Consider the following 10,523-nt stretch of genomic DNA (forward strand, 5'->3'; position numbering starts at 1 on the left):
CTTGGGCATCCTTTTTCTCAGGCTGTGATTCTATGGAGAAGAAAGCTCAGCTGCTTATTTAGCCCACCGCTCTCCCCATTCTTCTGGCTTTGGTATTCCAGCTCAGGACAGTCAGCCCGTTGCTGGCATACCAGATTTCAACCCATTCCAATGAAACTCCCTGTTCCCCCCTGTAAAATTTCACATATCATCTCTTCTGGTCCTTCACCGTCCCCCCTAAATATCTAAATAGCCACCCCACTCTCCTACCCCACCAGGAGACATGTACGTGCTGAGGGAGTGAGGCTAACTCTTCTGAAAGGGTCCAGACTGGCCACCGTATCTGCAGACTGAGAAGTAGGGTCTGGAAATCATCTCATTACAGAAATAGCAAATCATCAGCTATCGCATTTCCAGGACAACTGTCTCTTCCACAGTGATACTATCTGGTTTTTTCCGTCCATTTTCAACAAATTATTTAAAAGTTTGCTCGTTCAATGGCTATAGCTAATTAGGCTCTGCCTACGCATCGGTGGGATATCATAAAGACATGAAAACAATGCCCAAAGACAGAAAGGTTCTTCAGACTCAAATGGCTTCATAGTGCATGTGGGTTCTTCCCATTACTCCATTGTCAGCCAGAATAACAACCTTCTACTCACATCGTATAGGTAACTAAGGTAAATGTTTGTAAGCAATCCCACTCCCTTAACCATCCCCGCACTCCAGCTGTGCTGGTGAAGCTAAATCTAACATGTTGTCAAAGCCAAGTGGCATGCTTCTGTCCTAAGGCAGCTTCAGCTGACCACTTAGGGGATGGGCTTGCTTTGGGAGTGAAACCTCTGGGTAAAAGGCAGCAGCTCTTCTCTTAAGACACTTGAACAACCTAGAAGAGGAAGAGTTGAGCAGTGAGTAATTCACCATGTAGGAATTTATCCAGTTTGGATCTTCACTGAAATAACAGTCCTACTCATCCAAAGCAGAATCTAATGAACTCTTTGATCATTGCATGTTGGCAACTGAAGTTTAAAGCTCATCACAACAAGGATGAGTGCAACATATCTTGCCAAGATCTGATTCAGCATTAACTCAAAATGATGGAGTCATCCTCAGAAGAAAGGTGTTTATGAGCAGGAGAACCATCAGTGAACAAACCTGGACAACTGTGCTTCCTTTGAGAATACATGACTTTAGGCTATGATGTATGCCAGATCTTCAGCCTTTCAGTAAAATACGTGTCTTGCCCTATCAAGGGCATTTGCTTCGCCAAGAACTCTCTTCTAGAAAACATGGGTATAGTTGAAGTGGCTGCAGCGAGATGTAGCCGACAGTCAGAGCTGTATTACATAAACTGTGCATGAAATTGTTAAATCACATATATGCTTGACTGGCACCGATGACTATCCAAAAGCTATTTACAGTGCTATCAGTAAATCGGTGAGATCATTGTCCTCCTCTCACTTCCCAATACCTGGATTCTAGCAGATCCAGGTAAATCAACTGAGTCTTCATAATGAAAACAGAAATTTAATTATTCACAAGCATTCCCCTTGAGCTTTCTCTGGGCTTTTTGTGAATGATTAACAGAGCAGCTGCTCCAGACAGCACTCTCAATCCCTGCTTGCTGGCCTGTTAAAAGCAGTGACTCATCAGCACATGACGTCAAACCCTCCTCTCCTCTGAAATGGCAGGAAGGAGGTTTCATTAAAAAGATAAAAAAAGGTATCAACATAACAGCCTGAACTTCCTCCCAAACACAGGGGTTTGGTCAGGGGTCATCTCTGCTGCTGCCGCCGCCTGAAGAGTTACACTGTGCGTACGCACTGACGGCTCCTTCAAAGGGTAAACTTTTCTGTTGAATACTAAAAAACATAAAACATGCCTCCTCGGGCAAGCTGATTTAATAGATAGCGACCCAAACCCCAGCCCAAAATCCCAGCGTTAGGCCTTTTGCTAAACCCTGCTTGTGCGTCTCGCAGGAACGCTTCCCCGCTCAGCGGAGCTCGCAGGGCGGTGAGCGCAGCATCTTCGCTCTCCCCACCTTCCCAGTGAGGTGGGAATGCTTTCACAAGATGTTTACACGACCCAGAGTAGCTGTTAAGCAGTCCTTGAAATTGCCCAAATAACACTTCCCAGTAACACCCGATAAGGCTGCCCAAACAGACATGCAGAGAAGCATCAACAAGTCCAGTGCTGCCAAATTTAAGACACCCCCCCCCCTTGCCTCCTAGCCTTGCTAAGGGTACACTGAAACGTGCAGATGTGAAAAAAATTATACATGAATGCAGCCATGATTCCCAATCTTCGTGAAGAAACCTGGGCCCAGTGCCATGCAAGTTAGAAGCAAAAGTAGTAATCTAGGAAAGGGGCTGTTTCTCTATAATTAAAATTCAGATTTTTACTCCAGACGGCAGGTCCTTCTGTCACACGCACAACAGCACTTTACCCAGAAAATCTGCAGCAGAGAGGGGAACAAGCTGGGCCATTTGAGATGTAGCCCTTACATGGGATTAATTACTAACATCTGTGATATTTTATTTTCCCTGCTAGCTCCAGGCTGCAAAGCCAAGCCTCAGCCCAGCTCCTGCAGCAGCGCATCCCAGACAGCAGCCGCTCGCTCCTCAGCTGCGGACGGCCGTGGCAGGGGACCGGAGATATATTTAGCTCCGTTCCCGGCTGCCTGGAGGGCAGCATCGCTTGCAGCCCGCGACTCCCGACTTCCCCCAGCGTGGTGTCGGAAGCAGAAATACTGCTGTTAGCTCAGCCTCTTCACCAAAGGCAGTCAATTAGGGAGTGAAGCGGAGGTTTGGAAAGAGAGGGTGGCAATGTGGGGGGCGTCCGCACGCACGGGGTTGGTGCCAGAGATGGAAAATGCGGCTTGAGTACGGCTGCGCGCCCACCTGCGCTCCTTTCCCGGTTACTTGCTCAGGCCACAGGCGTGATAGGAAAGCCCAGGGAGGACTGAAATGACTGACCAAACATAAATAACGTAAAAGGCGTGGAAAAGAGAGTGCTACACACAGGCTGAGAGTTGTCATGGCGTGAGCCTCTGCCCAACACACCTTTCTATTTTAAAAAAAAAAAAAAAATCAACATTATGTCACTTTGCAGAAATGGGTTTACTGTCTGACCTTTTGGGTTTGTTAGTATTCTTAGCCTTGACTCGGTTTGACTGCTTATTTTTCTACGGGGTCTCTGTTTATCTGCAGTCCAAGTCAGAATTTGTTTTCTCACGTAGATATGTAGCAGAGAGATGGAAAGTTCACAGCAAAAATGGCCTCTGGGTGTCCAAGTTAACTCCAGAGAGCACAGCACTCTAAAATGGGAGTGAAAATACTCCTACTGCTTATCTTTCTAGAACCAATTAGCAATGAAGTGCTAACAGACGGAAATTTTGCACATGCCTCATCATCTCAAGTTTAGACCGTAAATAACATTTAAACTTGAAAAAGCACCTGGCTGCCATCTTCTCTAGGGGCAGCAGGGACTACACCGAGCCTCGCTGCACTGCACAATGCGTCCGAGCTGGACCGAGCGCTGGAATTACTTCAGGAGGAGAAACGGGGAATACAACACCAGAAATGCGGGCATTCCTCAAACAAAACTTTCTAAAAAGATTTCCATTCTTGGCATTAACAGAGAAAGGAGAAGAGAGGAAAAGGTGGAAGAAGCAGGAGCAGATGGCTGAGACACCTTTTCATTCCCTCTGCGGAAAGTCAGTTAAAAGTGAGTAGAGAAGGGAAGGGAGGGGATGTGGATGGGAGCTTATGCTAGAGCAGGAAAAGGAAAGGAAGGAAAACGAGACTGGAGAAAACAGGGAAGGGTTCTGCAAAAGTGGTAATGAGAGCATGGGGGGGAAGCCCATGCAGAAATGGAAAGCAGGAATTGAAAGCTGTGGTTAACACTACTGAAACTATTCCTCTCCAAATGGTGTGGAGACTGCATCTGGAAGGACCTCTTTCTTATTCTTCTCTCTTGCAAAAAATCTCCTGCCCATAGGGTGGCTCACCCTCTCTCTGCCCTGTTCCTGCGGCGACGCTGGAAGCAGGAGAGGCTGCCGTCGCCCCCGCCGCCAGCTGGCACCGAGGACTTCTCTAACGCTCTGGGCAGCCATCCCCGGCTGAGCTCTCCTGCTTCCCCAAGCTGTGCGAAGGGGAAGCTGCATGCCAGGGGAGGAGACTCGTCCTGGAGGACCTCCCTCCTTCTCCCGGCCACCATCACCTTGGAGCAGAAAGGGAGCAGTAAGAAGCACTTTCGTTCCTGTTTGCTTCTGCCGCACTCTTGCTGCTTGGCCTCATGTACACAGCCTTCTGCAGCTGAAAAAGTCATTATTAAAAAGAATGACGAAAACCCCCAACAACCACATATTTGTCATCAGTACCTTCTTTTAAGCAAACAGTCCTTGTATTTTCATTAAGAAACACCACCACTACTTTTTCCAAGCGATGGAGTTCACTCACAAAGCTGAGGGTAGATAGTGTCATCTGGAAACACCGTTCCACACCTGGCCCTCAAGCCCTTATTCAAAGATGTCCTCATCTGTTCCTTGTTTCCTGGGATTTATAACAATTCAGAAAGGATGATCTCTATTTATTAAATCTGAACATCTTCTCATACCTTCCTGTTCTAGACTAGCCTTCATTTTAAAAACATAAACAAAAGGAAAACCGAGGCTCTCCTCCCTACATACCCCTTTGCTTTTCTGTTAGCTTTTCCTTTTACCTGAGTAATCTGCAAATATCTGGGATCTCAGACTTTTCCCGTTCTTTAGGGGAGAACTGGATGCTCCAACTTGGCTATAATATTTGGGCCAACCTTACCAGCACAGGATGCAAAGGCTGCTCTGCTTGTTAGCCCGCGGCAGGACAAGTCAAGCGAGAGCAAACCCTTGTGTCTCCCAGCCCACTCCTCCCCTCCTCCCGGTGTCCTAAAGGACCCGGTCTCCCATTTCTTCTGGAAGCCATCGCAGAGGCTTGGGGCACTGCCTGGGTGCCTATATGCCGACCGGGAGTAACTGACCCCCACACTCTCAGAGATCAGCTGTCTATGTGTGCTCTTAGCCCTTCCCACGCAGTGAAACACTAACAATTTAGAGTGAAAGCGGTTTAAGTTGATGTATTTTTTTCAAAGCTGAGTCCTCCATGGAGCGTGGCCGTGCCTTATTAAACCACAGCTCTGAGCCCCGGCCCGCAGGGACAGCTGTGCCCAGCTGTGCCCACTCCAGCACGACTGAAGCACATCACCGACTGCCCCAGCACCCCGGCTGAGAAGCCACGCTAAGCAGAAATCGTCCCTCCTGTAACGTCTCACTTCCCTGTTTGCCTTGGCTTCAAAACGTACCCAGCTTCGTATTTTGACTCCCCCCTTCCTCCAGAAGAGCCCTGCCTGCGGGAGGTGAGCTCTGCTGCTGCTTTCCAGCTGGAAAACGATGTGCAGGAACCTCCCGCCCGCAGTCATCACCTGTTAGAATTTAAACAATTTCTCATTGATTTTATTGTAAAGCATGACTCCAGAGCTGTAATAGTGAAGACGACTCCCCCTCTACTTCTGAAAAGAAACAGCTGTTTCCACAGTGCTGAGCCAGCAAGGCAGGGGGTTCTTTAATCTTCAAAAATACCCCGTTCAAGTGGTCTGAGCTTTCTCACATGCCTGTACCAGAGGACACCCCAAAGTACTTTGCTGAATCCAGGCCTCGTGCACAGTTGCTATGAGCAGTTAGAGTGTAAGGAAATAGGAGGAAGAGAAAGGAATTGTGCTTCTGGTTTTCATCAATATAGTTGTTATTTAAATTTTCCGACCAGCTACCAACGATCAATTTTCCGATCAGCTATACAACTGAATATGGTTCACACAACAGAATCAAGGTTAAAACCACCCAATATCCCTAGACAGGGCAGGCGCAGCCACCCTTGTACTCCATTGCTCCCTAAGCACTGCCTGGGGGTGAGACAGCAAAACGGAGAACCCCTGCAAGGCTCCTGCAAAGAGAAAGGTAGTAAAAGGGCTTTCTGTATCTACGCTTGGTATCCCAAGTAGTGCTGGGCTTACGTCGCAGTGAAGGAGCTGGCACTGGGAAGAGCATTTCAACTGAGAGGGGGAGTTCAGTTTCAGGGCAACTGTCCAAGAACACTTTGGGATCTCCACCCCAGACTGATTAGAAGAAGTGAGTAAAACATCACTCAGATACGATGTAACTGCAGCTGACCCTGCCTGGGACTGAAGGATGAACAATATGATTTCCTGAGGTCCTAGTCTTTCCACTTTTATGCCAAGTTTAAACATAAATGTTAGAATATACATTACTACGTAACATTTTTGACATACTAATTATTTTCATCATCATTCAGAACTGTCATGCTACATGTTGCGGTTTTCCCCATATTAACCCAACCAAAATGAATCAATGTTTTATTATCATATTTAAAATAATTTATAATATTTCATTGCTCTCTGCAGTACCTTTTTTGCCAGAACATTCTTGTCATTGCCAACATAATACTGTGTCAGTCCTTGCCAAACAAGAACTGATCGCCCAAGCCAGTTTCTCCTCTGAGAACAAGGACCACCTTCTCACTGACAACAGACACCAGAAAAAAATCCCCCTTCACCCCAAATGCGGCTGTCAGCATACAAACCCAGCCAGTTCTTTGTTCTTTTTTCCCAGAATATTCCTTTCTTGCCACATTGCCAGATTGTTCATTCAGAGCTGTTACCCAGCATAACACTCACCTAGGACCACATCCCAAGCCCTCTTGAGAAATGAAAAAGAACGTATTTTTTCACCTGAATCTTCAGTGAAGAAGTTCCTCTGTGGTTTGTCATCGCCGGCTCCACTCAGCTAAGGCTGACTCCTCACCGTTTGCCTCCAGAAGGACCCTGAATCGTGATCTCCACCAGGCAGCGAGACTTACACAGCCGCTGACAATTTATTCATGCAAAATCCCGGCCCAGAGAGCAGCTGAGATCTACGGCACGCTGTAATGAATTTGTCACCCTGTGTAACTAGGGGTTCCATATTCAGCGTTGTTTTTTACAAGCAACACAAAATTCACCTTCGCAGGGAAAAAACCGTCAGCATTCAGAAGACCTTAGAGAGTTCCTGTTTCCATTGCAGAATCTGGCGTGTAATGATACGTATTGGGTTTGGAGCGAGAAGCTCCAGAAGAGAGGAGAATTCTCAGTGGGAATTTTAAAAGATGACAACAGAAGGGCAGAGTGTTCCCCCCCAAGTTTCAATCTTACCCCACTGATACACAGGAGTAACACAGGAGTAACCAGGTTTTTCAACATGGCTACGTACACCAAAATGTTCCCTACCTCACACACCTGGACTGTCTTTAAATTGAACAGCTACAACCAAGGGCAAACCAAACTGCTAGCCATCCCCTGGGTTACTGGGGCATTCCAGACCAGCCACAAGTTTGTTTTCAGTGTGTCTTTTCCACAAAAGTTGGGCAAATATTGTAGTGTACTGGGAAAGAGGAATGCAAATAAGATGCTATTTATTTCTAGACGGCCAAGAGATTAGCCTTGAACTATTTTATAGCATTCTTTGCATTAAAATATCTGGTTACAAGAGCTGTTAAATAAGTAAATAAAAACATAAGTTTAATGACCTAGGCAATGGAACTTGAAAACGTGTATTGCTGGTCTTCCTTAGGGTTCGCTGAACACTAATTTCAAGAATAGCATCTTCCTTTCCCTTAGCCTGGGTCTCATTAGTCATGTTCCAAGGCAACAGGTTTCCATGACAGCAAACATTAAGTCTCTTGCAGCACAGCCCGTTATTTCTGCTATAAATGCTAAGCTTTCACTACTATACTTCAACCTAGACCAGCTATCTTCACGAAAAAAAATCCCTGAAAAATCCTGATAGACATTTAAATCAACAGCTGTATTTTATTTGTACTATGATCTTGCTAAGGAACATGCACGCTACTGAATGCAGTAAGAATGTCGTCAGATTCCCCAGAAGGATGCTTTTACCTGGTCTGAGCTTACAAGTTCTTGGCAGCTGTCTAAAACAGAAATATAATGATGTAAGTGATGATGCAGACTCCATGCTCATAAAGGCATCAGATAAAGTTAATGAAAATCCCACCACGGGGATTAACTGCAGAACTGAGACCTTTGGGCTTAGTCATTTGATGCAGGGTGAGAGCAACATCCCCCTCAGACAGGCGCTGTGCTAACGCTGTTTTCTAACGTCATGAACAGACACAGACAGAAGTTTTCTCTCTTTATGAACTGTATTGAGCCTTGTTATTTTGAGGGGACTGTTCATTGAACGTCTCTGGGTATCTTTGAAAGCCTCCCTCACACTGTTAAACTCTTCTAATCTTTCCTTATAAACCAATCCCTCCTGACCCCTAACATTCCCTTTGCTGTAGCACTCCAATGCAGCACAGCGCTAAGCAGAGGATTAAAAAATGTGTTTTCTGTTGGCAGGACTGTAAAGTAAATGAAAAAAATAGTATTCATCCTTTCGTAAATACAGCATTACTCTGTCTAAATTCAGACGCGGAATCATACCTGAACTTTACAACAAGTTTCCCACCTGGGTTTCTGAAAGCACAGGGTTGGGGGTTTTTTTTGTAGGAGCAACTAGGAGGAGGTGTTGAAGATTCAGTTTCAGTGGCTTTTTGTTAAACAAAGGCTGACAGGAGGTAACCAAAATGCCAATTTTCCTACAGTTATTTGTAAGAGTTGACACCTTTTAATGAGCCATAACTCTTAGAAATTAATAATGAAAAAAGAAACAGAAATGATGAGAATTCATGAATCCTGTGAGATCCTGCCACTCTTGCTTCTCACTCATGATGATTTGTCATACTTTTAATATTCCTTTTGACATTATTACACTTATTTTTATCCCAGTTTAATGTCTGTCTCTCTCTTTTTAATTGCCATGATATGTTCAAAGATGTCACAACTCATGAGTTGCAACTAGTTGCATGACAGAGAACCAGCCCTGTCACAACTGGTAAGCAGTAAGATCACAATAAGAATCCTCCAGGCAGAGATGCTAATAAGAAAATCAAAAAGCTTTTTGTTAGATGCAGCTGGCGCAGCAAGGAAGGGAATCTAGGCTAGCAACATGACCCATGATTAACGGTTATTTTAGTAAATGCAGTTTTGCAAACTAGGACATAGGTGCTTGAAGCTTGTCAGCAAGGTGGGAGTTTAGATAACCGCAAAAGATATTGGTGAGATTGGGAAAACTGTCAAGGAATCTGCTAATGCTTTTTTTTTAAAATAATAATTTCATAAAGTAATCTCAGAAAACTTTACATTGAGCATTTCCTAGAATAGTCATAAAGGTTGAAAAGAGAAACATCAACAGCAAACACAAACGAAATGGGCAATGCTTCAGAGAGATTTGTGAATATACACAAAGTTTTATGTATGTCCTGCTTTAAGAAAAATCAAAGAACTAAAATATCAAGAAAAACATAAATCATCTGATGGGCTATACTCCACTAATCTATGTTGATGCCTTCCTGTTGATGGCAACGGAGTCCCACAGAGATGGAGTCACAGGCATTTCGACACTGTGACCTAGAGGTAACCTGACAATAACGCAGTTTCATCTGGGCTTCTATCCCTTTGGAGAAAGAGTTGGGTTGAGCTGAAGGCCGTTGTAACACCACTTGGGTGAGTGACCCCTTTCTCACTGCAGGCTGTGAAAAGTATAAACACAGGTTTTATTTTCCAAACCAATCTGTTCTTAAGCATGCTATGCATACAGACTGACACTTGCAAAAGTCACATTAAGTAACGCTCACCTGCCTACTTTGTGTAGCCCATCTGTAGGGAAAAGCAACAGGAATCTGTAGCTGTTTCTTAGCGCATGAATATAACTTAGCTCTTTAGAGCGCTTCCCACATACCTTCCATCCAACTCTGTAGCACAAAGGCAGTTGGCAGCAGGCACACCATATTCCAATGACCTTTTGCACTAGGGGAAGGAAACCATACTAATTCCTTCACACTTCTCAAGTTGACACTGGATACGTCAGTTTGGCATTGCTATTTATTTCAGATGCTATATTGACATGGCTAGCATAAGTACCCCCAGCTAATGTATTATGCTTTTTCATAAGAAATTCTTCATTTGAAATGAGAGAGAAAGATGTCCTACAGCTCTTCTTAGAATGAATGAAAAGAAAGGCTTATGATATCCTTATTCATACCAAGAAACTTTCTTTTTGGAACTCCTATTTTGATATACTCCAGAATTCAAGCAACATGACAGTTATAAGAGTCAGAGAATCACAGCATGGCTCCAAAAAAGAGTAAAAGCAAATGAAACTACTCATGATTTCACTGAATAGAAGTCACTTACAAAAGTAAAGAGCGGAAAGAGCCTCTTTACACATTCTGAAGTGGCTTCTTAATCAATTAAACACTCTACTTGAAAAAACTTCATTTCAAACCATGAGAAAATAATATACGACTCATAAAATTTCATTAATTTACTATTAAATTGAATGTCTTCAGAGCTATTAAAAGCCCTTCAGCAATTTCACTATTTTTTCAATGCTG

The 10,523-nt window shown here is 44.4% G+C and overlaps 1 long non-coding RNA gene across 1 annotated transcript in view; it reads right to left on the reverse strand.

The window, feature by feature from the left end:
* LOC142602911 (uncharacterized) overlaps nt 1-7,108 on the reverse strand; it is a 29,460-nt gene extending 22,352 nt beyond the window's left edge. The window contains exon 1 of the long non-coding RNA XR_012836747.1: nt 6,763-7,108. This is a non-coding gene — a long non-coding RNA (uncharacterized LOC142602911). The remainder of the gene's footprint in view (nt 1-6,762) is intronic.
* Nucleotides 7,109-10,523: the final 3,415 nt, after the last annotated feature.

Source organism: Balearica regulorum, chromosome 9 (assembly GCF_011004875.1).
Source record: "Balearica regulorum gibbericeps isolate bBalReg1 chromosome 9, bBalReg1.pri, whole genome shotgun sequence".
NCBI lineage: Eukaryota > Metazoa > Chordata > Aves > Gruiformes > Gruidae > Balearica > Balearica regulorum.